This window comes from Aethalodelphis obliquidens, unplaced genomic scaffold (assembly GCF_003676395.1).
Source record: "Aethalodelphis obliquidens isolate GAN/ISIS:26980383/991018 unplaced genomic scaffold, ASM367639v1 scaffold43, whole genome shotgun sequence".
Lineage (NCBI taxonomy): Eukaryota > Metazoa > Chordata > Mammalia > Artiodactyla > Delphinidae > Aethalodelphis > Aethalodelphis obliquidens.
The window spans coordinates 7,350,622-7,367,044 of record NW_020837987.1 but is presented as its reverse complement, the minus strand read 5'-3'; the positions used below and the strand labels follow the sequence as shown (position 1 = coordinate 7,367,044).

Below are 16,423 nucleotides of genomic sequence, written 5' to 3'. Positions count from 1 at the left end.
CAAGCACTGTGGCTCCAGAGCCCGGGCTCTTAGCACACACAATCCACAGCACACACAGCAAGGAAGCGTGCACTTCATGTCCCTCTGGGCAGGTGAGGGAGGCGAGGAGAAGGCCAGGTGCCGGGGCCACAATGGGAATGCGGAACTTCCACGCTTTACGTGCTGCTCTACTCTGTGAACTGTTTTACAACCAGTGTGTGGTTTCTGTAAGTTTTAAATCAGCAAAGATTTTTTTAAGTAGAATTTTAAAAGACCGATCAATATAAAATTTTGCCACCTGCCCTAAATGCAGGTGGGAGCAGCTGATCAGCAGCTATCAGTGCTGTTAAACGGTAGGTGGTGAGCGGGACCAGACTCCACGCCACCTTTCCCAGGAGCCACGACACAGAGGGAGGTGGGGGTCACACCTCTCCCCTAGAGGACACCAAGCAAAGCCATGTGTCTGGCTGAGGCATCACACAGGACACACCTCGTGGGGAGTGAGCTCCCTTGACCCGTGGAGCTCTGGAGGAGAAGATAAAAAGGATCTGATGATTGGGGAGACTTTCTGCCCCATCAGTGAAGCAGGCTCGGGAGCTCAAAGTCCGGGGCCTATATACACCTTATCTGGCCCAAGTGTCAAGTTACAAACATCAAGTTACATCTGTGTCAGCAACCAGAAAGTCCCTGTTTTCTGCCCTGTAATAAATACTGTAATAAAAGGCGTGTCAGCATCCAGGTTAGCAGGAAGGTGGAAGGGCCACCGATGTGGACTTGATCCCTTCCACCCCGATTTCATAAATGTAGGACACTGACATTCAGCTCCTCCTGGGCACAGACTGTGTCAACATAATGAATTAACAGCTGTGGATGCAGTGAGAGAAAAGGGGAGCAAGGTCAGACTGTGGGTCAGGCTAGCCAGGTTCCAAGCCCAGCCCCAAGTAGCTGGATGACAAGGATCAAGGGCTTCCCTTCCCTGGGCCTCAGTGTCCTCATCTGTGAAATGGGGAATAAGAGTCTACTGCAATGATGGTTAAACGAGACATGTGTGAGTAGGACCCTCAGCCCACGTTAAAGGGGGCCTGGGACTGTTATGACTGCCACCCAAACCTGCAGACCAAAGCCCAAAGCCCCTGGAAAAGCTTTCACCCCACTCACCGCCCACTCTGACCAATCCCCTGGCAAGTTCTGTCCAGCTGTGAGCTTCTCTCCAGCACCAATGAGACCATTCAGGTCTGGCACCACACCCCTCTGCTCACTCCACCACCCTCATCACCTCACTTCCACCCCCACCTCTGCCATCTATGCTCCTCACAGCAGCCAGAGGGAATGAGAGACATGACGCTCAGAATCAAACCCAAATTCTCCACCAGGCTGTCATCCCTGTCCTTCCTCCAACCCCATCCTCCTGCGCTCCAGCCATGTTGTGTCCTCTGCTGTTCCCTGCCGCGCCAAACTCACTCCCACCTCTTCATTCGCTGCTCCTTCTGTCAGGAAGGCTCTTCCCCCAGGTTGTTCACAAGGCTGCCACCTTTGTACCATCCCAGACTCAGCTGACATACCACTACCCCGGCAAAGCTCTCCCCCAAGCATCCCAGCTATCCAGCCTCCCACAGCCCCCCTCCACCTTCCACCAGGTGTGTCCTCTCACATTCTGCTTCAGTGACTTCAGAGCACTATTCGTCCCCACCCGAAAGTACAATATCGGATCAATTTGTTTACTACTTTATCATCTGTGTCCTTCAACGCGAACGTAAACTCCAAGAGTATGGACCTTCGCGGGCTCTGACCCCAGCACTTGGAACACGTGAAGCTCAATAAATATCTGCCAAATGAACAAGTCACTGACTGAATGAACGAAGGAATTCTGCATCATTCCACATCAAATCTTCTCTCCCCACCCAGAGGGAATAAATGTGTTGTAATCTCCAGCAGGAAAGAAAATCCTCAGGTATATAGTGTGTAACTGATCCCAAGGCACCCAAATGATTTCAAGCATGTTGTGCTCTTAAGAATTTATGACCCAGACAACAGTGGCTGGAGTCAGAGCTCGCCCTGGCCAGGCTACGAGAAGGACTGGCCTTTCCAATGGAGCACAGCCCTTTACTGTTCTTTTGTCTAGGAATGCAGTTTCAGACCAGAATAAATTCAAACGCTCGAACACCTCTTGCCCCAAGCATAAAGGTTTATACCCTGGCACAGAGCAGGAACTCTCCAGAGGCTGTAGGTTTGAAAATACATGGCCAGGAAAGAGAGGGGGGAAAAAATGAAAATGTCAACAGTCTAGAGCCGACTCTCCCTGGTTACACTGACAAGCACATAGGGCTCCACCTGGTCAAAGGTAAGGCCTGAGGCAGCCATGCCTACACATTGAGATGACTGTGACCATGGCTCATCTGTTTGTTCCCAAATCCAAGACGGACGTGGGCAGTAGCAGAAACCAGTAAATATCACAAACAACACAAAAACAAAGACAGAAGACTGGAATCAGTGAAGGAAAAATCGGCCGATTAGAAACCACCAGCCCAATTGTTCACTACTCATTGCTAATGTAAACAAAAGTCAAAAGGGTCAGTACCCTCAGGATAACTGAATAATAGATGAGGGAGGTTTCTTTCTAGGACTATTCCAGCTAATAAATGAAGAGGAGGTTTGCAATTTTTGCAAACCCCAAGTGAAAGCATGGGTCTAGGCAATGGTCATTTACAGTTAACTCTACAGAACATCACAGAAAGAGAAAACAGGCTTTACATACCGTAATGGATATACACACACCAGCAACACACACACGTGTGTGTGTGTGTGTACATCTCAAATATGAATCTGATCTGGTCTCGGAATCCACTACCCATTCATAGGAAACACAGGGACGGAAGAACTCGTTAAAATACCACCACAGGTATACAATCAGCCAGACACAGATGTACAAAATCTACAAGACAAATGACATGGCTTCTCTCAACAAATAAACTATAAAAGAAAAAAAAAAAAGGGAGGGGGGGAACCTGCAGACTAAACAACACATAATAGGCATGTGAACCAAATCCAACAGTGAAACTTGTTGGGTCTTGGTTGGAACAAATCAATTCTAAAAAGATATTTATGGGACTTCCCTGGTGGTGCAGTGGTTATGAATCTACCTGCCAATGCAAGGGACACGGGTTCTATCCCTGGCCCGGGAAGATCCCACGTGCCGTGGAGCAACTAAGCCCGTGCACCACAACTACTGAGCCTGCGCTCCAGAGCCCGTGAGCCACAACTACTGAGCCCGCACACCACAACTACTGAGCTCACGCACCACAACTACTGAAGCCGCGTGCTGCAACTACTGAAGCCCATGCACCCAGAGCCCATGCTCCACAACAAGAGAAGCCACCACGATGAGAATCCCGCACACAACAAACAGTAGCCCTGCTCGCCCCAACTATAAAAAGCCTGCACACAGCAACGAAGACCCAACGCAGCCAAAAATAATAAATTTTTAAAAAAAGGTGGGTGCATCATCTAGAGGTACTATCCTGGTGTGTGGCAACTCCTTTAAGAGCCATTTTTAGGGAACATTTCAGAACTAGTAAAGTTGTTGTTTGCCTAATCCAGTATTTAGTCTCCCCCTTTTTTATTTTTTTTGCGGTACGCGGGCCTCTCACTGTTGTGGCCTCTCCCGTTGCGGAGCACAGGCTCCGGACACGCAGGCTCAGTGGTCACGGCTCACGGGCCCAGCCGCTCCGCGGCATGTGGGATCTTCCCGGACTGGGGCACGAACCCATGTCCCCTGCATCGGCAGGCGTACTCTCAACCACTGCGCCACCAGGGAAGCCCTAGTCTCCCCTTTTAACTTAGTAATATTGTCTGATTTTTAACTAAGAACAAGGCCATGTGAAACACATTTCCCAGATTCCCTTATAACTATAAATGGTACTGTGACTAAGTTCTGGGCAAGAGTCTGTAAGCAGAATTATTGTGTGCAACTTCCATTAAGTAGGGGTGCCCATCTTCATCCCTTCTTTCTTGCTTGCTGAGATATAATGGCTGGAGCTTGAGCAGCCATCTTGAACCATGAGGTGACAGCACAAGGACGGTGGAGCAAAAAGGGAGAAGGAACCTGAGTCCCTGATTAGAGTGCAGCCCTGGCCTCCTTATCACTGGGCTCCTTTATGTGAGACAGAAATAAATAAATAATTCTGTTATATACAGTTGAACCTAATCCTGATACACCTGGAATTACAAAGCTATGTTACAGTGGGTGGAACAAGTATAGTCATATATCTATACAAATGTATAAAAATGCCCATAATTTGAGAACCGTTCCAGAGAGAGTCACTGTGAGCTGGAGTACACAAAGAGGTATCATGGAGTTGGGGAGAGAGAGAACAAGCAGAGACAACCAAGGAAACGGGGACATGAGAATCATAAAACTTTCATTAGGTTAAATAGGCTGCAGCCCCAGGATGAGTAACCAGACTATATAAAGAACACTTACAAACCAATAAGAAAAAGAAAAAGCAGCAAAAAGCATGAACAGCCTATATCCAAAAGAAGAAACATAAATGAAAAGACTGCCTTACTAGTCTTCAGAAGAATACCAATTAAAACCACAATGAGATTTCATTTCATATCCATCAGACTGACAAAAATAAAAAAAGCTTTTACAAAACCAGGTGTAACAGGATACAGAACAACAGGAACTCTTATACATCCTCGGAGGGAATGTTTAGAGAACAGTTTGATGATATTTGGCAAAGTTAAAGATGTTCATATCCTACACCCACCAATCTTGTGCCTAGTACATACCTCAAAGAAATTCTTGTCCGTGCACATCAGGAAATGTGTGTAACAACATTCACAGTAGCCCATGAATAGCAAAAAAATCTGGAAACTATTGAAATATGCATTGTCATGGAAATGACTTAAACAAAGATGTGGTATATTCAGCCAGTGGAATATTACATAGCAGTAAAAAATGAAATATCACTATACCAAATGGTCTGGATCAATCACAGTATTAACTGAAAAATGCAAGTCCCAGAAGACTACAATATCATTTGTAAAAGTTCAAAAATAATTATTTTAAGACAAAGAATGATAAAAAATTCAAGATGGTGGTCACCCCTGGGAGAGCAGACTGGGGATTGAATGGGAAATACCACAGTATAAGTTACTGGTAGGTAATGTTCTAGTTCTTGGGCAGGTAGTAGGTTAAAGGCTATTCATTGTAATAGACATTTTTGTACAGACTAAAAACACCATTGTACCATGCACCAAGGATTATGATTAATCTGATTCTGTGTGTCCAAAGGCTGTCTTTAAAAAACGGAATGCATTTACAAAGAGGTGAGAAGAACATACACCAGGTTACTGACAGATAAGACCAATGAGGCAGGAAGCAGGAGTGAGGGATGGAGTAGTAAATGGTTTCTATCTCATGTTTTGTTCTGCTGTCACTTACATATTCTTTCAAGAAGAGTCGTTTCTCGTAATAAACAAACGAAAGCAGTAGAGCGCAGTGGTTCAGTACACACTCTTGAGCCTGACCACCAGAGACTGCATGTCGACTCTACTACTCCTTAGCCGTATGGCAGGTTATTTAATTTCTCTGTACCTCTGTTTCTGCTTCTGAAAAGGGGGTGATGATAACAGTGCCTACTTCACTGGGCCATTAGATTAAATGAGTTGGTTCATAGTTCCTCTTCACAAATTAAACCCTTAATGAGATTGGCTATTGTTATGATATTTAGTCAACTCCAAACATCTACATGGGAGACAAGAGCTAAGCAAGTATCTGGTCCAGACCAGCAAATGATCCTGGTCAGTTTTAGCCCCAAATGTGTCCACTTCTCCGATCCTTGTAGCCTCTGTAAGAAGCCCAGTGCCTCGCCCATTCCAGGTACTTAATAAACGGTTGATAAATGAATGCACGCTGCCTCAGTTTACCCATCATGTCTTTGGCTGTCTGAACACACGACTCCTAGATGCCTACCCAGCATGTCCTTTCTCCCCGCTGCTTCCTTAACTGCCCCTCTGTCAGGGGTGGTAATAAGCACAGCTTAAAACTTGCATTTCCGAGACTTCCTTTCGGCAAGGGGTGGTCTTGTCACAAAGTTCTAGCCAAAGAGACAGAAGCAAAAGTCTGCTAAGGATTTCAGGGAAGGCTTTGGTTTCCTGACAGAGGTGCTATCTCTTTTCCATAGAACTTTGCTTCTTTCTGCCTGTAATAGGATGTGGGGCTGGAGATGGGCGCCGCCTTCTTATCACTACTAGGCTAAGGGCAGCAATGCAGATAAACAGGAGCCTGGGGCACTGGAGATGCTAAACTGGTCCTGATGACCTCTGCACTTCTCCTTATGTGAGAAAACAAAGGCTGTGCTGGTCTCCAAAGAGGGGCCCCAATAGGCCCCACCTTCCAGAATTCAAGTCTTGCGTCTTCCTTCCTCCTTCCCACACTGAATCTGGGCTGATGCTGGACCTACACCATAAGAAGGTATAGGAAGCCCTGGGCTGCCACGTTCTAAATCCAGCTACTGGCTGGCGAGACCATGTGGAAGGAGAGGTTCTGAGACTAGAGAGAGGGGTCCAGCCATCTCCAAGGTGCCATGTGAGTAAAACCATCTTGAGCATATTCCAGCCCATCCATCTTCTGACTCCAGCCACACGAGAGACCCCAATCAAAACCAGCAGAAGAGGGACTTCCCCAGTGGTCCAGTGGCTAAGACTCCGTACTCCCAATGCAGGGGGTCCAGGTTCGATCACCTGGTCGGGGAACTAGATCCCGCATGCATGCCGCAACTAAGAGAGTCCGCATGCCGCAAGTGAAAAGCCTGCACGCCTCAACTAAAGATCCCACATGCCGCAACTAAGACCCGGGGCAGCCAAATAAATAAATAAACACTGAAAAAAAAAAAAAAACCCAGCAGAAGACCCATCGAGCCTCAGTCAATCAGAGATTCATGAGAAATAATAAACTGCTGTCATTTTAAGGCATTAAGTTTGGGGTCGCTTGTTATATAGCAGCAGAGAACTGAAACAGACCTCTAAGTGGGTACGCCACTGCACAAGTTCCAGGAAGCCAAATATATTTCTTAACTAAAGTACCACCTAAAAAAGAAACTTGCCAATAGATCACAAACTCCTCTCGTGCGTTTTGATTTCCAACAAAGATTGTTAATAGGAAAAAACTTGAAGTTTTCTCTCTCTTATTTGGCAATAAGTACTCATTAAGCACAACTAATCTATATTAAGCATGAGAAATCTATTAATCACTTTTGTAATTAAAAAGCATTTAAAGTTGATGGTTCAGGGACTTCCCTGGTGGCGCAGTGGATAAGACTCCGCACTCCCAACGCAGGGGGTCAGGGTTCGATCCCTGGTCAGGGAACTAGATCCCACATGCATGCCGTGACTAAGAGTTCACGTGCCACAACTAAGGAGCCCGCATGCCGCAACCAAGGAGCCCACGTGCTGCAAATAAGGAGCTGGCAAGCCACAACTAAGGAGCCCTGGAGCTGCAACTAAGTAGCCCACGTGCTACAACTAAGGAGCTGGCGAGCCGCAACTAAGGAGCCCGCCTGCCACAAATAAGACTCCATGCAACCAAATAAATAAAATAAATAAATAAAGTACGTGGTTCAACATTGTGCTGGACCTGGTGAGAACCCTCAGAAAATACATCTCCTATCTGGGCAAGAGGCCTCATTATACTAATGCTACTTCCTATTCATTCTCAAAGGCTTAGAGCTTAACAAAGTGGCTAAGCAGGCTGGATGTCTGCAATCTAATTTTTAAAAGCTATCAATAAAAATAATAATTTGGAGGGAAAAAAACAACTAGAAACAAAGGGAATGCACATTAGTAACAGCCAGGTCAAAGAAATTATGGTACACCCACACCTCCATGTGTTACACAGCCCTTAAAAAGAGCAAATTCGAGTACTACCCTGAGAACCTGGAGGCATTTCCACACAGTACTGCCATGTAAGAAAAGCAAAATGTGGGAAATTGACAGCAATGTTATCCCTTATAGGATAATATTTCCCCCATAGGATTATATAACCATGGAAAATTATGTGGAAAGACACATACAGTACTTGATTGTTCCCATGGGTGAAGGATTGTGGGAGGATGCTTGACATGGGGGTGGGGTAGAGAGGAGCCCACAAAAAAGGGACTGGAAAAAATTTTAAAGGGCTTGAAACCAATTCATAAAAATAATTATTATCCCCATTTAGTGAGTGCTCAATGCACTTGACGCACTGCTAACTAGGTCACCCCATCTCACTTTTAACTTCTCATTTAAGGCGGGTACTATTAATTATTCCCATTTTCCAGATAAGGAAACTGAGGTTTAGTGAAGATAAGTGCTATGCCTAGAGCTCGGGCAGTGCTGGGACTTGAACATTATGTGCAAGAGGGTCCCCGACACAACTCCAAAACCACTGCACTTGGAGCTCAAAGGACACAGTCAGATGTTGTAGGCGCTGCTCCTCTGACACTCTGCACATTCTTCTAGCAGCAGCAGGCACTGAGGTGTGCTGACGTGCGTGAAGGCAGCACACACCTCAGTCCCTCAGTACCTCATGCTGTTGGGAGAAACCCGAGAGGGCTGCTGAGCTCGCTCTGTGGAGCTTTGGGAAGCCCTGCCCAAGGTATTTTTACAGAATCGATTGCTGACACCGGGAGGAAACAGATGAGGAGGTGTCAGCTATTACACAGACTCTTGGAGGTTCACCATTTAGTTAAAACCTGTTCAGCCCCAGAGCAAGAATTATTGCCTTTTAAAGCAGGGGAGACGGATAAACTCTGCCTGGACAGTTAATTCTTATTTCCAAGGCATTCCCTGAACCCCACTACTGCAGGAACACTCAAGAGGGCCTGATAATAAAGTCGGCGTTCCATATACACAGGTGTGTGTGTGTGTGTGTGTGTGTGTGTGGTGTCTTTGATAAAGCCTTCCTCACCTGAACTAACCTGCACACATCCTCTGCACTCACTAGGGCCAAGGCCGTCTGTTCCATGCCACATGCACCCATGCCACTGCCAGGGTCCAGGCTGCACAGACGGGAGGGGCTGAGAGACGGGAAGTCAGAGGGCCGGACACTGCAGGGAGGCCAGAGGACCACTGGGTGACCAAGGGCGGGTGTGTGTGCACGCTACCGCCCCACCCTCAGTTGCAGATCTGAGGATGTGTTGACTTTCTCCTCAAAACCCAGATAGGAACAGCCACCTTTGCTCGGACGCCATCATAAATTCACTCATAAAACAGTTTATCCCACACCTACCACATGCCAGGAACTGTTCTACAAGGAGAGACAGAAGTACCTGTGCTTTCCTGGAGCCTACAGTGGGGGAGGAGGGGATAATAAACGTATCAAGTGGTCATGCCATGAAGAAAACTAAAGCAGAGTAAAGGGCCAGAGTGTGATGGAGAAGGTGCTGTTTAACGAGAAGAGAGGCCTCACTGAGAAGGTGACATTTGAGCAGAGACCCGAAGCGGGTGGGAGCTTTGGGGATACCAAGGAAGTGTTCCAGGCAGAGGGAACAGCCAGGGCAAAGGCCCTGAGGCAGGAACAGCAGGAGGCCAGTGTAGCTGGAGTACAGCCAGCAGCAGTTGAGAAGTCAGAGACAAGGTCAGACAGGGAATTTTGGGGGGCTGGGGGCGGGAATAGCTGACACTGTGCACCACTCTGTGCCCAGGCTGTGAGCACTTTACATAGGTGATTCATTGGAAAGGTGAGTGGGTACTGCTACTTCTCACTTCATCGGATGAGGAAACTGAGAGGGAAAGGAACTCTCCTGAGACCACACAGCTCATCTGTACCAGGCTGGGATGCCCCACTGGTACATAAGTTTGCATCCCCTAGGAGCTCAACATTCACGATGCCTTCTCCAGGGAGAAATGTCTCCCATTTCCTTCTCACTCCCTCAACGCTCCGTCCACCCTTTCTTCACAGTTAGCAGCAGACAGGTAAACATTTCATGGGAGAGGAGGGAAAAAGAAAACCAAAAAACCACAGGTCTAATTCCCGAAAGGAGAAAACACACTATTAACTTCCTCTCCTCTACAAGTCACTACCAAACTTAACAAACACCACTCACCTGAAAGATGTCCCGAGCACAGCCTGGATCACAAAGTAGGCAGGTGACTATGAGGGGAGCTCCAGGCTCTCGGCCCCAGTCCCGTCCAGGCCAAGGCCACCTGCCTGCGCTCAGCAGGCCGTCCCGCCCTCGCCCTCCCCGTTGGGTGGGTGGTGCCTCCCCCAAGCCCGCTCTGGGTGTCTGGAATGCGGAAGCGGGAACCTGCCGTGCCGGCTTCTAACAGCGGCTTACTCAACAGCCGCGAGAACAACACGCCAGCCACCGGAGTTCCCCGAGAGATGGCTGGTCTCTGCGAACAGGCGAGTTCCCAAAGAGGGCTGTTTTGCCAAGGGTCCCTGTGCGGGCGGGAAATAAAAGGACTCCTTACTCATCAGGCACGTGGTCTGAGGAGCCTGAATGGGCTTAAGTGAAAGCTCAAGGTAACAAAGGCGGCTGGTCGGTTACCTTGGATCCAGGAACGGGCCACCTGTTCGCTGACAGAGCCGGGGCTGGATCGGCGCCCACAGCATCGCCTGCCCTGGGCTTGCCCGCTTCATTCACAGCCGCACAAACCAAAGGTGGGCTCCTTTCCCCGTGCAGATGGGGGAGCTAGCTCGCAGGGGCAGTGTCGCTTGAGGATTAAGCACTGCTGTTGGACTCCTCCAGCCAGCTTGGGAAGCACAACGGAACGGTTCTACCTAAAATAACAGCCCCCAGAACCCCAACCCCCACCCCGCACCCTGCCACCCACGCTCACTCTGCACAAACACTGTTCTGAGCACCTCACGTGAATTACCTCCCCCAACCCTCACAGCCACCCTCTAAGTCAGCACTATTAGCATTCCTATTTTACATAAGAGAAAGTTCAAGAACAGAGAAGTCACAGGCTAAAGGTCACCCAGCAAGAAAGTGGTGGGGCAGAGGGTCAAGCCAAGCAGAGCAACTCTGGGTTTCCAGTTGTTAACCGCTGCACTACATCTCCTCTCAAGAGGAAAGACAGGTCCCCCCAACTGGGCCTCAGTTTCCTCATCCGTAAAATGGCGTGAGCGTGGGGTATCAGTGAGAGCTTAGAGTGAGCGCTTAGCCCTAACGCACAAAAATGCTCAATAAACACCAGCTGCAGTTATCACATGCTGCCCTCAGATTCAATCAGGTTCAGCTTTTATCTTCAAAACGGGGTAATTATAGTCACGGAGTTTAAATTCTGGGCAGCTGAAGGGAATGAAAAAAAAAAACAAAAAACCGACCCTTACTGCCCTTCCTTTCGTCCACAGAAAAAATATACAAAACATCTACTCTGAGTCCTGCACTAGGACACAGTAATAAACAAAAACCACATAAACCCTGCCCTCAGGGAGCTAACAGTTCCCTGTGAGTAAACTGGCACAAAATATTGAAAGAACAACAGATACAGCACGTGTACTGAGCGGTCACTGTGGGCCCGGCGCTGCAGTGCTCTAAATGCTTTACGTGCCTGAATGCACTGAACTCTCTCAACAACCTAGGAGGACAGTACCATTACCACCTTAAAGATATGGAAACTGAGGCACTGCAAGGCTAGTGGCTTGCCCAAGGTCACATGGGAGCCTGAGATGGAACCAGGACTTACGCCCAAGTAGCCTGGCTCCACAACCTGCGCTTCATTCCTCAGTCCCTCGGCAGTCCTACAGGGCAACGGCTTTACACTGGGTCCATAAGCAGTAGCAACAGGCACCCACAGGAAATGTCAGTCTGCAAAATGAACAGTCACTTTCACGTGTTGTTGGGAGGAGAGGGTGGGATTATTAAATTATAACTGTTCAATTAATGTCACATTTAATATGTTAATAGCAGGGGCCACATTCTTTTTTAATTCCAAGAAAAAAATTTTTTTTGCCATTTTTAAAATTTTTATTTTACTTTTTTATACAGCAGGTTCTTATTAGTTATCTATTTTATACATATTAGTGTATATATGTCAATCTCAATCTCCCAATTCATCCCACCACCACCACCACCCCTGCCACTTTTCCCCCTTAGTATCCATACGTTTGTTCTCTACATCTGTGTCTCTATTTCTGCCTTGCAAACTGGTTCATCTGTACCATTTTTCTAGATTCCACATATATGCGTTAATATACAATATTTGTTTTTCTCTTTCTGACTTACTTCACTCTGTATGAGAGTCTCTAGGCCCATCCATGTCTCTACAAATGACCCAATTTCGTTCCTTTTTATGGCTGACTAATATTCAGTTGTATATATGTACCACATCTTCTTTATCCATTTGTCTGTCAATGGGCATTTAGGTTGCTTCCATGACCTGGCTATTGTAAACAGTGCTGCAATGAACATTGAGGTAGATGTGTCTTTTTGAATTATGGTTTTCTCTGGGTATATGCCCAGAGGGGCCACATTCTTTTTTTTTTTTTTTTTTTTTTTTGTGGTACGCAGACCTCTCACTGTCGTGGCCTCTCCCGTTGGGGAGCACAGGCTCCGGACGCACAGGCTCAGAGGCCATGGCTCACGGGCCCAGCCGCTCCACGGCATGTGGGATCTTCCTGGACCGGGGCACAAACCCGTGTCCCTTGCATCGGCAGGCGGACTCTCAACCACTGCGCCACCAGGGAAGCCCTATATACACATTCTTGAAGGTAGAAATGATTAGAGAACAAAAAGCTATGTCCTGAATCAGGTAATTACAAAATGAAGTTGGTAAGGACAATGGCACAAAAACATATAGGTACTATGCTTCCACTTTGTTTCCCTAACTTCTGTAGCAGATCCAATTGTTTGCCTACCCAATATCCATACCCCTCTCCCAGTCTTTTCCTAAATAGTACTCCAATTTTATTCCTGTAGCAGCACTCTTCCCGGCAGTCCTGTGCTTCATGTGAGGATGGTTATAGCCCCAGCGGGGACAGTAAATCCTGATTGGCCCTCGCCTGTGATTTGCCCAAGCATGGTCATGTGTCACAATGCTCGCCAATGAGATATGAGGGGAATCTGGGAGGCGGGGCGTCTTTGAAAGGTTTCCATGCTCCTAAGAGAGACACAGTGAGAGAGGCCCTCTTTCTGCTGCTGGATATAGCCTTGTCAGGGTGTGATGACCGGAGCTGTGACATTCATCCTGTGGCCACGAGGACATCCTGAGGACACAGAAGACACGCCAAGGATGGTAGAGAGGGCTGGGCTTCTTACAGGCATTGTGGAACTGCTTAATTATTCTACCCTGGTGCTGCCTATCTATGGGCTTGTTACAGATCGTAAACTCCTGATTTCAGGCCAGTTTCACTTGGGCTTCCTAATTATAGTAGATCAGTCCTCAAAATGTGCTCCCAGGCCCAGGAGCACCAGTATCACCGGGGGACTTGTTAGAAATGCAAATTCTCAAGCCAGACCTACTGAATCAGAGACACTGGGTGGGGCCCGGCAATGTGTTTTAACAAGCCCTCCAGGGGACTCCGGAGCCTGCTCAGGATTGAGTAGCACAAAGTGATAAAATGTTGAGAGTGTGGCCTCTGGAGTCAGGTTCCTGGGATCCAAATCCTGTCACCACCACTGTCTAGCTGTTGGGCAAGTTATTTAAATTTAGTTGCCTCATCTGCAAAAGGGGAATAATAAACATACTTACAGCGTTGTTGGGAGGCTTAAATGAGTCACTTTGTGGGACGCGCCGAGCACAGTGCTTAGCATACAGCAGACACTGTATAAATGACCTATTTGCTGCTGCTGCTGTTACTATTAACTATCGTTTGCAGCCAAAGGCATACCAACTGACACAACTTTCTCAATAACTCAATCAACCCTGCAATATGGCCCATCTCAGAGAAAAGACAAGGCTGCGCTAGATGCAAACCCAACACCTCTCTGCCCTCGTGCCCTCCCACTCTATCCTCCTCCACTCTGCTCTTAGCCACTGTCTCAGGGCCTTTGCACTGGCTGCTCCCTCTGCCCAGAAACCTCCACTGCTCACACTGCCTCACCTTTAGGCATGAACTCAAGCCACCTCCCAGGGAGGCCATCCCTGGCCACCCTGTCTAAAATTTAAACACCCTCCACCCTAATACCTCACATCCCCTTTCTTAATTTTTTCTGCTTAGCATTTATTACCATCTAACACAGTATACATCTTGCTTATCTATCTACTGTCTGAATTCCCCACTTGAATGAGAGCCCCGGAGGGGGAGAAGCCATGTCTGCCTTGCTCACTGCTATAAACCTAGTACCTAGAAGAGCATTCAGCTGGGTGAATACCTGTTGAATGAGTAAGTTTAAAAGTCAGGGACTTCCCTGCTGGTCCAGTGGTTAAGAATCCGCTTTCCAATGCAGGGGACACGGGTTCGATCCCTGGTCGGGGAACTAAGATCCCACATGCCACGGGGCAACTAAGCCCACGTGCCGCAACTACTGAGCCCGGCGCTCTAGAGCCCATGCACCATAGCGAAGAGCCTGCACACCACGACAAAGACCCAGCGCAGCCAAAATAATGTAAAAATAAATAAATAAATAAAAACTCAGAATTGGTGTCAGTGTTTGGGGTTTGCCACCCTCAGATCCAACATGTGCCAGGTCTATACTGGGAAACCCGGAAAAAGCAAGCTGCCTAAACTGGTGACAGTGATACTAATGTTCTCTCCATGCTGGACGCACCTCAGAGCCTGTGAAGGAAAAGTAAAGGCAGAACTGATGAAGGTGCTGGAGGCAGATGCTTGAGGGAGCCGGAGGGGCTGCAGGACTCCGCCTGCCTTCCTCCCGGCCGTGGTATAAAGAGCTAAGCATCAGAACAAATGCCGCCAGCCTCGGGCAGGATCAGTGCCGAGCTCCTGTTCACATCAACCATTGCTACCCATCTAGCAAGCAAACCTCGAGCAGAAACCCCCAAATAAGGGTGCCCTCTTTTCCTGCCACTTTCACACAAGGGTTTCTGCCCTGCACTGACTTGCTGTTCAGTTAGAGACCCCAAAAGAACAAATGCAACAGGAGTCTCTGCTTGATGTGAAGTGGGGCAGAGTGAACGTTTGTTGTCAAGGAGTTTTATCTGCTGTCTTGATGAGAAATATCATCAGGTCCGCAGCACCCGCACATGCTGCATCTTGCAGCTTTGTCAAAAGTCAAAAGTCAGAACTGAAAGGGGGCACTTTCCCTGCCTCCCGCTGCAGGGCTGGAGGCAAACCAAATGCTGGATTCTGGTTCCAAGTGGGGCCCTGACAAAGACACATCAGAGGAAGGACCTGTGCACGGCTGTCCTGAGGGGAGAATGGGAGGAGGATCTGAGGCCTCCTGCTGGAACACGTCTTTAGAAAAAATGTGGGAGGCGCCCCACGGTCAGGTGCTGGAGGGAACCAGATCTCAGGGAAGAGGGACTTCTGCAAACTGACTCAGAGAACGAGCACCCTCGTGGTCAGTGCTCAGAGCAGCTGGGGAAGCGTGTGGCCTCTGCAGGCTCACTGATGCCCTCGCTGTGGCCAGATGCTGCTTTACCAAAGGGGTTTCCAAAGCTCTGAGCCAAGTATTGACTCGTATGATGAAAAGAAAAAACAAAATTCCTTTTTATTATATAAGTGAACTGGGCAGAGGCAGGGAATTCCTCCATACTACACTCGAGCTTGAAACACACAAACGCTGAGTGAAATTTGTTATACTTGCTTCTAACTTTTCATGGTGAGATGTTTCAAGCACACAAAGGTGAAAAGAAGAGTATAATAAACCCCCTCCATCTCCCTGCCCATCCATCCATATTATTTTGAAGCAAATCTCAGATGTCTTTAACAGTTCATAGGTATTTCAGAATATAAGTCTTGGTTTCCCTGGTGGCGAAGTGGTTAAGAATCCGCCTGCCAATGCAGGGGACACGGGCTCGAGCCCTGGTCTGGGAAGATCCCACATGCTGCAGAGCAACTAAGCCTGTGCACCACAACTACTGAGCCTGCACTCTAGAGCCCGCGAGCCACAACTACTGAGCCTGTGTGCCACAACTACCAAAGCCCGTGCACCTAGAGCTCGTGCTCCACAAGAGAAGCCACTGCAATGAGAAGCCCGTGCGCCACAACAAAGACGCAACACAGCCAAAAATAAAATAAGTAAACTTATAAAAAAAAGAATATAAGTCTTAAAGATAAGGACTTTTTCTTAAGCAGAACCACAGTATCATTATCACACCTAAAAAATTAACAAGAATTCCTTAATAATGTCAAATATCCAGTGCGTTTTTGTTATTTAAAAGGGTGACTTCCCTGGTAGTCCAGGGGTTAAGACTCTGCGCTTCCAAGGCAGCGGGGTGCAGGTTCAATCCCTGGTCAGGGAACTAAGACCCCACATGTCACACAACACGGCCAAAAAAAAATTAAAAATAAAAGAATAAAGAAAGGGGAAGTGCAGGTTCCAAAATCACAGAA

General features: G+C 47.7%; 1 protein-coding gene across 13 annotated transcripts in view; it reads right to left on the bottom strand.

Moving 5' to 3' along the window:
- Positions 1 to 16,423, bottom strand: part of SIPA1L3 (signal induced proliferation associated 1 like 3) — a 237,324-nt gene that overhangs the window by 212,710 nt on the left and 8,191 nt on the right. Inside the window, exon 1 of one of the 13 annotated variants that reach the window (XM_027079389.1) lies at positions 10,068 to 10,263. The exons of the other annotated variants lie outside the window; for them this stretch is intronic. The gene's annotated coding sequence lies outside the window, so the exon portion shown is untranslated. Of the gene's footprint in view, positions 1 to 10,067; positions 10,264 to 16,423 lie in introns of those variants that run through there. 13 annotated transcript variants of the gene reach the window in all.